The sequence below is a fragment of the Hipposideros armiger genome, unplaced genomic scaffold, assembly GCF_001890085.2.
Source record: "Hipposideros armiger isolate ML-2016 unplaced genomic scaffold, ASM189008v1 scaffold_40, whole genome shotgun sequence".
NCBI lineage: Eukaryota > Metazoa > Chordata > Mammalia > Chiroptera > Hipposideridae > Hipposideros > Hipposideros armiger.
In genome coordinates, this window is record NW_017731390.1 from 3,337,849 (window position 1) to 3,351,654 (window position 13,806).

Consider the following 13,806-nt stretch of genomic DNA (forward strand, 5'->3'; position numbering starts at 1 on the left):
GCTGTATGAGCCTGAATAAATGACAACGTTTTGGATCTGAAATGGGAGCATCTCTGCGCACCATTGGGTGGTCTGAGCAAAACCAGGAGCTTGGTGCTTGGTGCAAGTGTCTTGTGCCAGGAGGTGCTCACCAGTATCTGTTAAGCGAATTCGTGAATGGTTGGGATCAGCTGCAGTTTCCCCACCCAGGTCTCCCCCCTTATACACCCCACCTCCCAACCCACAGCACATATGTGTGAGAAGACTGCCTGCCAGGGGAGAAGCAGCCAGGCTGAGACGTGGTGCTCTTTCCTCTTGAGTAAAGCTGACCGACCTGGAGAGGGGTTAAACCTTGGCCTCATTAGCGCTGAGGAAGAATGGAGGTGAAAATGACATCCGCAGGACTGAGTGCCCCTCTGCTTAGTGATGGGGCAAACATCATAGCCATTTTCCTAACCTCTCACACAACACTTCTTCCAAATAACTTAGGAAAGAGAGAGAGAAAGGAGCCAAGACATTGCTGTTCATCTTCAACTCCTGTAAGCAGACTATTACCGTAAAAGAATTCTCTCGTCTCCCTTGGCCTTTCCTGTGCTCACTAGGCTCTAGCTTTCTTTTCTTTTAACGTACCATGATCTGTGAGTCTCCTGACCTTGGCATTTGCTGTTCTTTCCCATTATTCCTCTCATTTCAGGTGTCCCTTCCTCTGACTACCCTACCTAAGGGAGTTCCATAGATACTCTTTATGACAGGACCCTATTTGATTGTCTTCGAAACACGTTGCAAAACCTGACATTATCTGTTTTTGCTGTCTGTCCTCACCACCACTAGAATGCAAGTTCTGTGAGAGCAAGGATCTTGTCTGTCTTGTTTGTTGCTAAAATTGTGCCTCACACATACCAGGTGCTCACCTATTTGTTAAATGGATGAAGCATATGTTACTAAACATGCAAAAGTCCCTTATGGCCCATGACAAGTGACTTTGTTAAAGGCACTTTATAACTTAATTCTCCTTGTTTTCCAGTGTTATCCATACCAGCCCCACCACCATGTACCTTTGGCCCAATCAAGCCAACCATCTTACTATCCTAAAGAACCGCTCACCACGATGCTAGGCTGTCCCCTGCCTAGAATTCCTTCCTTGTCCTTCTGTCTTTAAGGTTGTGCTCTTGTTAATTTTTTCATTCAACTACATTAATTTATTGTCTCCCCCATCCTCGAGGGCATTTCAAGTATAACATGGGAATGTTCAATAGACAGGTATTACTTTCATGATCAGGAAAAAATCTTTTTAGTTTTTTGAAGTCCAGGAAAAGGGGTAGAGAGAAAGTTAGAAGGATTTGTAAGCTCAAGGGGGAGGACTCTGTAGCACCTGGCACAACCAAACCTCTATAAACAATTTTCTGAACATACGTGATGGTTGTTTTTATTATATCCTCCTCCTCCAAAGAAAAAAGGGACTTAGTATTGGGGACATAGACAGAAAGAAGGGGGGGAGGGCGGGAAGCAAGAATATAGAAGCCTGAATCCTGAGTTAGGAGGGCCTCTGAGAGACATGAGGGAAGTGGAGCAAATTATTTAATGAGTCTTACTCCTGCCCCCTCCTGTGTTTGCCAAAGAGCCTGGAGACAGCCCAGACACCCTCAGCAGCTTTCTCCTTTCATTTATTCAATCCTCCTTTATTCTCTTCCTTTGTTCTTCTGATTGTCAAAGTAACACATGCTCCTCACTGTCGAAATTTCTCAAAATTTCGAAAAGCATCAAGGATTAAGCAGAAATCACCTGTAATCCCAAATTATATCCACCATTAAAATAATTGGCATATTTTCCCCAACAAGGTTCGATTTTAAAGGAAAACGAAAGTATTACTTTGTAACATTTTTGTTACCCCCTAAAAAATGTACTTTTAATAATTTTTAATTGGTTCAACTCTTTCTTTATCAGGTTGCATTAAATAATAGTATGAACTAAACATATTTGAGCTGGCTCTGAAAGGGTTTTCACACAGTGCAATGCAGAAGTAAGTAAAGCCTTTCAACTTTGTCTTAAGCTTTTTTTTTTAAAGTACCAATAGAAACAGCTAAAAATTGAAAATCACTGAAGTATGCCCACTGAGTCGCTAACCCCAAAGCTCACTGAGTCCTCTTTCTGGCCAGGTGTTACAGGGAATCTCATATTCTGGGCCTGGGCTCTCCTCATATTTTTGTTTTTTCCTTTCTTTAATTGAATACCTATGAAATTTCCATTATCTGCATTGCTGTTTTGGGGAAACCCCAGCTCTTTTCTTCCTGTGTGTCTCCTTTATTCTCACACCCCTACCACACAACACTTCTGACACCAGATGTGTAGGCTTTTCCCCCATCAAGAAATTCTCTGATACTAGTTGGGCGTCCTACCATTTAACTCAATTCTGACACTAGCCGAAGATAGTGTTAGATCCCACAGGTTAAGGGCTCAGTCCCATGAGACTGCTCCCCAGTTCAGATGCCAATCACAAGTAGTGGGCCCCCAGGTTACCCACAGCTTCTGTCTGACTTGGCTACAATATCAGAGGTTCCCACGTCCCCCTCCTTGGGTTCTGCTAGAGCAGCTGACAGAACTCAGGGAAGCACTTACCTACATTTACCAGGTTATTAAAGGGTATGCTAAGGGATACAGATGAACAGCCAGATGAAGAGGTCTATAGGGTGAGGTGTGGGATGGTCCCCAGCACAGGTGCCTTGGTCCCTGTGGAGCTGGAGTGCACCATCCTCCCAGCTCACGGTTGTTGTCACCCACTGGAAGTCCCCAAACCCCCTACTATTGAGATTTTTACTGGAAGCTTCTTCATGTAGGCATGGTCAATTATACACTCAATTTCCAGCCCCTCTCCCCTCTAGAGAAGTTGGGGGCAGGGGAGGCTGAAAATTCCAAGCCTCTAATTATGGCTTGATCATTGTGACCAGCCCCCATCCAGGAGCCTGCTCAGAGTGGCCTCATTAGAACAGAAAATGCTCCTACTGCTCTTATCACGTGGAATGTACAAGGGTTTCAGGAGCCCTGCCTGTGTCAGGGATGGAGTCCAAGACCAAATATTAGAACAAGAGATGCTCCTAGTGCTCTTATTACTTAGGGAATTCCAAGGGTTTTAGGAGCTGTATGCCAGGGGGCCACTTATATTATTTTCTATTATCTCACATTTGTACATTTTTTTATGCACACATATATCTTCTGTCCCCTGTTAGACTATAACTCAGGGTTTCTCAACTTTGGTGCTCTTGATATTTTCTAGAGCAAATAAATCTTTGTTGTGGGGGCTGTCCTGTGCATTACAGGATTTTTTAGCAGCATCTCTGGCCTCTCCACCCACTAAGTACCAGTACCACACCCTTCTCTCTCCCTCCAGACCTTCCTAAATGCCCCCTGGTAGCAAAAATCACTCCTCTATCCCTTGCAGTTGAGAACCACTGCAATACCTCCTTGAAGTCAGAAGCTAGGTCTTATAAATTCCTGTATTCTCTAAAATGCATCGCACATAGTAAGCCTTTTTATTGTCCAAACAGTATCACTGCCTCATGAAAATAATAGCTAATATTGATAAAGCCCTTACTCTTTGTACTGTTCTAAGCTCTTTTCCTATATTAACTCCTCACAACAACCCTATGAGATAGGTACTATTATTATGCCCTTTTTACAGTCAAGAAGCTAAGACTCAAAGAGGTTAGGTTAGTTACTCAAGGTCACCTAGTTGGGAAGAGACATCTAGGATTTGAACCCTAACCAAGCAGTCCAGCTGCAGATTCTGAGCTCTCAACCATGTTGCGATCTACTGCTTGTAAATACAAAGAACAAAATCAACTTACAGAAAAAGCCAGACATTCTCCATCTGCCTACAGCATTTGCATAGGCAAACACATGGTAAAAATAAAATTTCCTATTCGGCCTTTTTCACAGAACATGATATAGCAAAGCATTTTGCCATGTTGCAAAAATCTTCTAAATTGTTTGAATGGCTGCATCATATTCCATCAAGAGGATAGACAATAAACTAACAAAACCAGTCCCTTATTGGGCACTTTGTGCCCAGTATTTCATTTGAAACATCATAATCAATTTTTGAAGTATAATTTACATGCAATAAAGTGCACCCATTTTAAGGGTACAGTTTGATAAGTTTTGACAAACGTATAAACTCGTTACCACTAATACAATCAATATATAGAACATTTTCATCACCTTTGTTCCTTTCTGTAGCCGTGTGCTGAAGCTGACTGGTATCCGAGTGCCAGCTTGGGAGAAGCAATTATATACATCTCAAATCTGCATTTAGCAGCTCAAAATTGGCCATGGTGGAAGTATTTACACCACAGAAATTGGTAAAGTGCCACAAATCAGGGCCCCCCACTTTATTTATTTATTTATTTATTTAAGTTTTTTTTTTTAATTGTGGAATTGGGGGAGGGGACCAGCCAAGTTGTTGTTCTTCATTCTTCATTGTGGAAGGCGCCAGTCACCATCTGGCTTCCCGTTGGCAGCTCGTGGCCTCTAAGCTCAAGGTGCTGTGTTCAATCTTAGTTGCAGGTGGGCGTAGCCACCATCCCATGCAGGAGTCGAACCAGCAGCCTTGTTGTTAAGAGCGCACGCTCTATCCACTGAGCCATCCAGGTGGCAGCTCAGCTCAAGGTGCAGAGTTCAGTCTTAGTTGCGGGTGGGCATAGCCCACCATCGAACAGGCAATCTTGTTGTTATACCAGCTGAGCCATCCTGCCACCTGTTAGCAGCTCAACGACAGCTCAGCTCAGGCACAGCGTCACTGGCCCATGTGGGAATCGAACCGGCGGCTCTGTTGCTCAGAGCTCGCGCTCTTAAGCCAACTCCTAACCAACTGAGCCACTTGGCCGCCCCCCCCCTTTTTTTTTTTTTTTGAGAACCAGCACCATGGCTTATGTTCCTTGGTAGTCAACCCTCCATCCTCTAATCAGACTGCTTTCTGACATTTTGGGGTTTTTTAGAATTCTATATAAATAAAATAATGCAGCACATACTCTTTTGTGCCTCGCTTCTTTTGCTCAGCATATTCTTGAGGTTTGTCAACATTGTTGCCCATATCAATAGCTCATTCCTTTTAGCTGTACTGTATTCCATTGTGTGGAAATCCGAGGTGGCCGCAGCATTTATTGTGGTTTCTACAGGAAGGAACAGGTGAGGCAGGGTAAGCAGGCTTAGGATTGGCTAGTTTAATAATTTCACTGGACCCTGGGGTATAGGGACTAGTTGTCTGGTACCTGGCCTTGGATTGATTAAGCAGAGAAACAGTGACCTAAGAGTGAGAGCCTGATAAAGTAGGTGGTTGGAGTGAGGGCTTTGGATTGGTTGGTTTGTATATAAAAGGTACACGGCAGGAGAAAAATTTGCTATCTCTAAGAATCAGCTAGCCCTGAGATGGTCAGTCTCTCCAGGGTCAGCAAGGCCCCAAGATGGGGCCCCCTTGTCCCACTTGGCTCTAAGATTCTCCTAGCCAGGGCCGGCCGAGTGGCGCGATGGTTAAGAACTGGCTTGGGATGCCAGAGGGCCCCGGTTCGGATCCCACATTATGAGGGCCAGTGACACTGCCCTCTACAGCTAAGATGCTGAACAACAGCTCAACCTGGAGCTGGGCTGCCGTGAGTCGCTGGCGACGGCGTAGGCTGCAGTCCCTGTGGCAGTGGGTTGCCATGGGCTACCGTGTGTAGCCAGCAGCCAGCGTGAGCGGCCAGCAGCCGCAGTGAGCGGCCGTCCAGAAGCCGGCGACTGATCTGCCTCGCCCGGGAAGAGCGCAATGATGGTGCCAACTTGGGCCAGTGAAGCAACGTCCTCCACAACTAGACTGAAGAACAAAACGACAGCAACTTGTCTGTTCCCCTTCCCCCAATTCCCCAGCACTGTTCCCATCCCCCCAATTCCCCAATAAAAAAAATAAATAAAATAAAATTAAATTAAAAAAAAAAAAGATTCTCCTAGCCAGACTAATACCCTCCAACTAATAGACTGGAGCACCCTTCTGTGGGAAAACTGACCAGCCCAAGAGGAAATACCTATGAATACTGTATTCATTTCCTAGGGCTGCTGTAACAAATTACCAATACTTAGTGGCTTAAAATAGAAGACATTCATGCTCTCACAGTTGTGGATGTTAGAAATCTGAAATCAAGGTGTCAGAGGCCATGTCCCCTCTAGAGGCTCCAGGGAGCATTCCTTTCCTCGCCTCTTCCAGCTTCTGGTGGCTCCAGGAATCCCTTGGCTTGTAGCAGCGTTATTCCAATCTGCCTCCATCTTTCCTTAACGTTCTCCTCTTCTCTCTGTGTCTCTCCGCTCTCTTACAGACACTTCTTATAGAATTTAGGGCCCATCCAGATAATCCAGGATGGTCTTATCTCAAAATGCTTAACTTACTTTTGCAAAGACACTATTTCCAAATAAGGTCACATTCACAGGTTATGGAGATTAGGATGTGGACATATTTTGGGCCACCATTCAACCCACTACAGATACTAATTGCTGAGAGTCCTCAGTGAAAGTCAGCTCACTACCGTAATGCCCACCAACTGAGAAGCCCTGTTTCACGAACACAGAGCTTCCAGACAATTTTAGTGCCTTAGTCTTAACCAAGAACGGACTGTAAAGGATCACCAGGTAACTGAAGAAAGTCTCTAACATGAGAAACAAGGACCAAACAAATAAACAAGAAAAACAGGAATTTGGAGAATATAGAAACAGCACAGAGAACAAACAAAATCTAAACTAAAAAAAAAAAGATATTCTCAAAACGATATGAAGATGTTGCACCCATGAAATAAGAACAGAAGGTTTGAAAAATAACATCAGGGAATAAGACATCTTAAAAATATGATGACCAATAACTTCAATAAAAAGGGTTGGAAGGGGCCGGACTAGTGACGCGATAGTTAAGAACTGGCTTGGGATGCCAGAGGGCCCTGGTTCGGATCCCACATATGAGGGCCAGTGACACTGCCCTCCACAGCTAAGATGCTGAACAACTGCTCAACCTGGAGCTGGGCTGCCCGTGAGTAGCCGGGGATGGTGTAGGCTGCAGCCCCTGTGGCAGTGGGTTGCCATGGGCTACCATATGTAGCCAGCAGCCAGCGTGAGCGGCCAGCAACCACAGTGAGCGGCTGTCCAGAAGCCGGCGACTGATCTGTCTCGCCAGAGAGGAGTGCAATGATGGTGCCAACTTGGGCCAGTGAAGCAACGTCCTCCACAACTAGACTGAAGAACAAAAGGACAGCAACTTGTCTGTTCCCCTTCCTCCAATTCCCCAGCACTGTTCCCATCCCCCCAATTCCCCAATAAAAAAAAAAAGGGTTGCAAGATAAAATTGAGGAAATAACCTAAAAAGAAAGCAAACTGGAAAATAAGCATGAAAAGATTTTTTATTTTTTTTAACACAAAAGGGAATTTATTGTGAAAACACAAGGGTATCTCATTGAATTAAATGCAGAAATGCAACCAAGACTTAGAAATGGGCTGGAGTCCCCAGGAATTTCTCTCCATATTCTGTCTGTTCATCTCTCTATAATGGCATGAAAAGAAATTTTAAATACCTACATGTAACCTAGGAGGACTAACATTTAATTAAGAAAGAGAGACGTAGAAACAATAATGCAGGAAAAGAAATCATTGAAGGAATAATTCAAGAAATCATTTCAGAACCAAATGTCCTAGACCTCTAGAATGAGAGGCCCACTGAGCGCCCAGCATAATGGATGAAAAAGAGATCATGGAATTTCAGATGACTGAGAAAATAGGAAGGGTACTAAAACTTTCCAGAGAAAAAAAGCAGGTCACGTTCAAAGGAACACCCATCCGAATGGCACCATGCTTCTCATCAGCCATGCTGGAAGACAGTGGAGGAATGCTTTCAAATTATTTATGACTTGTAATTTTAGGAATTAGCCAAATTGTGAATTCAGGAAAGTAAGCACATTTTCAGATGTGTAACATCTTAAAATGTTTACTTCCCACCCAAGTACCCTCCCTCAGGAAACTACTGGAGGATGTGGTATACCAAAAGGAGAGAATAAACCAAGAAACAGGAAGACACGTGGTCCTGGAAACAGGATATTCAACATAGGTGAGAAAGGAAGAGCTTCCCCAAGATGATGATGAAGGGAAATCCTAGGGTGACAAGCTGGCCTGGCAGCAGGCCTAGAGAATAATCAGTCAAGGTTGGGGCAGGAGGAGAGAACGCCCAGAAGGGATGTCTCCAAGAAATAAGATTAAATGAATAGAGGGAAAAGTTCCACTTTTGGTGATAGGGGAGAATAAACTCATAGGGACAATGGGAAACTAAGCAAATCAAACCCAATTTGCTTTTATTAATAATTAACTCCAGGAAAATTTTTTAAAAACAAACCTGAAGTAGAAAGAAGCTTAATCATCGTAGACTAAGCAGCTTGGCTGTGAATAATATTTATGGAGACATAATTGTGTAATCAGAATATACTGATCACTAGCCCCAGCATGGGTTTCCTCCTTGCAGACAGCATGCCAGCCAGTAGAGGCTCTCTGTTCCAGCTATCCTGGGTTTCTTTTGGTTAAACAGGAATCGAGTTAATTAAATTCACTTGATAAATTAATGCATTCATAAATTAATTGTTGAATTAAAATATTAAGAAGAAAAATGGGTCTAAGCGAAAGGCTGAGGACAAAAGTACACACACATTTTTTTCCCTTTTTTAGACTAAACACCTAGAAAACATTTCCGAAAGCTTTAAACTTGTGCTCTCCTAAGCAATTTGAGACCTTTGATTTACCCATACAACATATCATAATTTATACCCAACCTTCATCCCCTTATATGGAAAGTTGTGTATATTTGAATACAGCATGTTAGACTGACCCTTAACGCATTATATTATTTTTTGATTTTTTTTTCCTAGTTCTGTTTTTATTTTTCCACTAGGCTGTGAGCAATTTGAGGGCAGGCTCTTGTTCTTTCTTTCCTCTGTAAGATTCTGGCACCTAACATAGACCTTGGCTTTTTTTTTTTTTTAATCTAAGATTTATTTTGTCACCACAGAAACCACAGTTTGATGTGATGACCACATCTGATATTTGCAGAGCGTTCAGTTCCTCACCTGGTGCTATCAAATCCATCTGCCCTGTGTTGAGGTTGGTGTTTTTATTATCATCTCTTCTACCCTCCCATTTTGCAGAGAAGGATCTGAGTTCCTAAGAGGGCTTTGCCCAAGGTCACACAAGTCAGTGCTTGAGCCTCTAGCAGAACCCAGGTCTTCTGACACCCAGTAATGCATTTTTGTATTTTCTATATTATAATTGAGTTTTAAAAATATTACCATTTTCCCCATTTTAAAGTGTATAGCTTAGTAGTAAGTATATTCACATTACTGTGCAACAACAGAGGTCCAGACGTTTTTCATCTTGCAAAACTGAAAACTATTAAAACAACTCCCCGTTTTCCCTCAACTCCAGCCTCTAGTAACCACCATTCTACTTTCTATCTCTATAAATTTGACTACTCTAGGTACCTTCTGTAAGTGGAATGAATCAGACAGTATTTGTCTTTTTGTGATGGACTTATTTCACTTAGCATAGTGTCCTCAAGGTTCATCCATGTTGTAGCATGTGTCAGAATTTTCTTGCTTAAGGCTGAATAATAAGTCCATGTATGTATGTACCACATTTTGGTTATCCATTCATGTCAGTGGACATGGGTTGTTTCTACCTTTTGGCTGCTGTGAACATGGGCGTGCAAATATCTCTTTGAGACCCTGCTTTCAATTCTTTTGGGTGTGTACCCAGAAGTGGGATTTAAATTCTCCATCTAGAGGCCGGCCAAGTGGCTCAGTTGGTTAAGAGCTCGCTCAAGAGTGCAAGCTCTGAGCAACAGCGGTTCGAGTCCAGCCCAAGCTGAGCAGCCGCTGAGCTGCCAAAAGGTGGCAGGATGGCTCAGCAAAAAAAAAAAAAAAAATCTTCATCCCATTCTAAATTCGCCATCTAATTCCAAAAGTGATTTGAGGCCATTGTCCCAGCACCTTTATAAGTATTTTTTAAAAATGTTCTGAATCTTGAATGAATGAATGAACAAATGAACAAAGGGGCCAGAATGGAACAGAGGAGGCAATAGAAAGGAGAGACCTAACAGAAGCCTTTGATAGAATAAACTTTTCACCTTTACCTTCGAGAAGTAGCTGCAAATAAACTTAAGATCCATCAGAGATGGACTGGAGTGGCCAACCCTTGTTTTCTCATCTACACACAGATCTCCAAAACATTCCCAAAGTTACATTCAAGCAGTGTAAGCTCTATAGATATGAAAAGGTCACAAAGGAGGGCTACAGTATTCATAAAACTTGGTCTATATGTGGGGCTAGGGGTACAAATTCAGATATTCTGGGCCTGTCACGGGACCTTCATAAAGGATCCAGGAAGAATGGGGACAGTGGCATAATATGCTGACCATAAGACAGTACTCACCTCCAGACATTTATGCCAGATCTGATTTTCCAAGAAAAGTGAGAAATCTGGATTTTTATGTGAAATATTTTGATTTTTTTTATTGGGGTATTGGGGGGAAGGGAACAATGCTGGGGAATTGGGGGAAGGGGAACAGACAAGTTGCTGTTGTTTTGTTCTTCAGTCTAGTTGTGGAGGACGTTGATTCACTGGCCTAAGTTGGCACCATCATTGCGCTCTTCCCGGGTGAGGCAGATCAGTCGCTGGCTTCTGGACGGCCGCTCACTGCAGCTGCTGGCCACTCACGCTGGCTGCTGGCTACATACAGTAGCCCATGGCAACCCACTGCCACAGGGGCTGCAGCCTACGCTGTCGCCGGCGACTCACGGCAACCCAGCTCCAGGTTGAGCTGTTGTTCAGCATCTTAGCTGTGGAGGGCAGTGTCACTGGCCCTCATATATGGGATCCGAACCAGGGCCCTCTGGCGTCCCAAATCAGTTCTTAACCATCGCGCCACTCGGCTGGCCCAAATATTTCGATTTTTAAAAGTTGGCATTTAAATTTTCAAAAAGATCAACACAGCATTGTGGTCAAAGAGAAAATGCCAGTTTGCATCCTCAGGTGTGTAGCATTTATGGTATAGTCAGTGACCTCTGGTGGGAGAGTTTTGTCTGGTTTCTTCCACCAGAGCTAGGAAGGTGGCTGTGGTGATGGGGCTGTGACCAAATACCTGCCAAAGCTCTGCCCTTCTGTATCTGGGTAATGTCTGATGTGTTGCAGGCAGAGAGGAAATGAACCATTAGGTTCTCGGTAGTCTATCAGTGCTGGTCAGACTGGACAGGTAGACACCAGATTTCTCATCCATTCTGTGCGATTTGGTCATTGCAAGATCAAAATGTCACAGATTTGGAAAGCTGATGAATTTTTCCTAAAATGTAATGCAGGTGCTAACTGGGATAATTATTTTGCCATGAACAATTCCGAGGAGTGTAATGTGTTTGGAATGATGGCAGCTTCTTCAAAAGCTGACGTAGGAGAGATGCTGAGCCCAAGCTGTGGCTGGAAGAAATCAGGAGGAAAGAATATCTTAGCAGTTCTGCTCCGGTGGGTTTGAGGAGGCAGAATACTGATCTTTTTGGAAGTGGTGTTGGGAGTCAGTGTGGAGTTGGCCATACATGGTGTGATGCTGCTCCAAACAGCTGAGCTTACCTCTCGGCTTCATGAACCTTACCCTGGAAGCTTCGACAAAAATAAACTTCTCACCTTTCCATCAGCTCCCTTGAGTAAGTCAGGGTTTTGTAGACTATTCCATATTCCCACTTAGAAGATCTGAACTATTACTCCTATGACTTAAGAAGGCAACATGGATTCCTTTGTTCCTATAATGTTTTATGACTTACAAAGACTTCTCACTTGTATACTTGTATTCTTCTCATTGTTTTTCTGATTTCTCTAAGAGATAGCTATTTTTTTTTAATAGGGAGTGATGGGGGGGGGGAGAAGAGTAGGGTTATTTAATTAAATTTAATTATTTAACTTTAATTGGGTAACTGTGTTTTTCCCAGGACCCATCAGCTCCAAGTCAAGTTGTTGTCTGTCAATCTTAGTTGTGGGGGTGCAGGGCGCAACCCACCATCCCATGCGGGAATTGAACCAGCAGCCTTGTTGTTAAGAGCATGTGCTCTAACGAACTGAGCCACCCGGCTGGCCCTTAAGAGATAGCTATTATTCTTCTCACTTTACAGATGAGAAACTGATGGGTTTCCCATTGTCCTTTAGCTAACATTTAGACTCTTTAACGTGGCCTAAGTCCCTCCCTGGTCTGGGCCTTGCCTACCTCTCTGGGTCCCTTTTTTACCACTTTCCCAAGCCCTTCCTATGTTCCAGCTATCCTGGATTTCTTTTGGTTCCTTAAATAGGTCAGGCTCTTTCCAGCCACAGGCCCATTGCACATGCTGTTTCTTCTGCCTAGACCACTTTTCCATCTCCTCTTTGTCTGGCTACCAACTACTCATCTTTCAGGTCTCAGTTTAATGTCATTTCTTCATAGGAGCCTTTCCTGCACATTGGACTCATTAGAGGTATCCTCTTATACCATTCTGCACTTCCCATTCCAAAGTCATCACACTGAAAATTGCTCATTCAGTATTTCTTGTTCCTGTTAGACTATAAAACCAAAATCTGCCTAATTTGATACTGTAGCCTCAGTGCCTAGTACAATAGCCTTTTGCCCTGAAAGCTGTCATAACCACTACCTGCTGTCTGGATTCCATAGCCATGGAACGAATATGTCAGAACCTTGCCCTCAAGTCCAGTGCTGAGGGGCTTTTCCGACAAGTTTCTTCCAATAATTCAATCACCAAGTCCTTTGGTGAGTGACTACAATGCAAGCCTCCCACATCAAGTGTGCAGGTTGTGAGGCTAGAGCACAGTGTTGCTGTATTATTTGACAACCGACTAGAAAAGGCTGGTGGTTCTTACCCCTTCTGTTGTCTCTGCGAGGCTCACATACCAATGAGAACCTTTGCCCAGCATCCAATTTGGGGTGGTTGAGCGTGGATCACAGACGAGGGACATTTAAAGCTATTCAGACTATTCCTATCTCAGGTCTTTCCTGGTTCAGTGCACACTTGGGTCGTTTACAGATGGATGGCACATAGATTTGTTGGAAGCGGTGAGGTCTAGTCACCAAATTAATGGTGCAAGTAAGGAGTGGAAGTAACACAGTTCCTCACTCAGGCTCACGCAGCAGGTGTTCAGCAGGTAAGCAGGGCCCAGGGGGAGGAACTCGTGGCCTCATTTCAACTGTTGCAGCAATCTGAAGTCCCTACAGATTGCGATCTGTGAAAAGGGTACTTTGCTTTTTTCCAAGCCAGCTACATCTCTCCTCACCAAAGTCTTTGTGAAATCCATAACCATATAACTTCCTAAATCCAGTTAATGGTGATAATAACCAAAATTTGTAGCTAAACACCCAGGCAGCACTGTATATGCAAATGTTCCAAATATAGTGCAGTTCACATCTCCAGTGAGGAAAGAACATTGAGCGAATTCATCACACACAAACCACTTCAACTGAGCCAGGAGCTTAAAGCCACATCCCTCAAATGTGTGCACTCCACAAAACGGGCATTTAACATCAGGCAGTCAGGCTGGGAAACATTCATGAACCAATGAATCTAAACAAGGAAGAAACACTTCTCCACGTATGCAGTTGTCAACTGTTATTTTGTTCCTCAGTCACCTTTGGTAATTTAGTTTCATGACATGTCATCATCAGGGTCGCGGGTCTGAGCCTGGCACCCTTAGCTTTGTCAGGCAAAGACTGAAAATGTGTGGTGCTGGTTACAAAGGGGAACAAGCAAAGAGGGC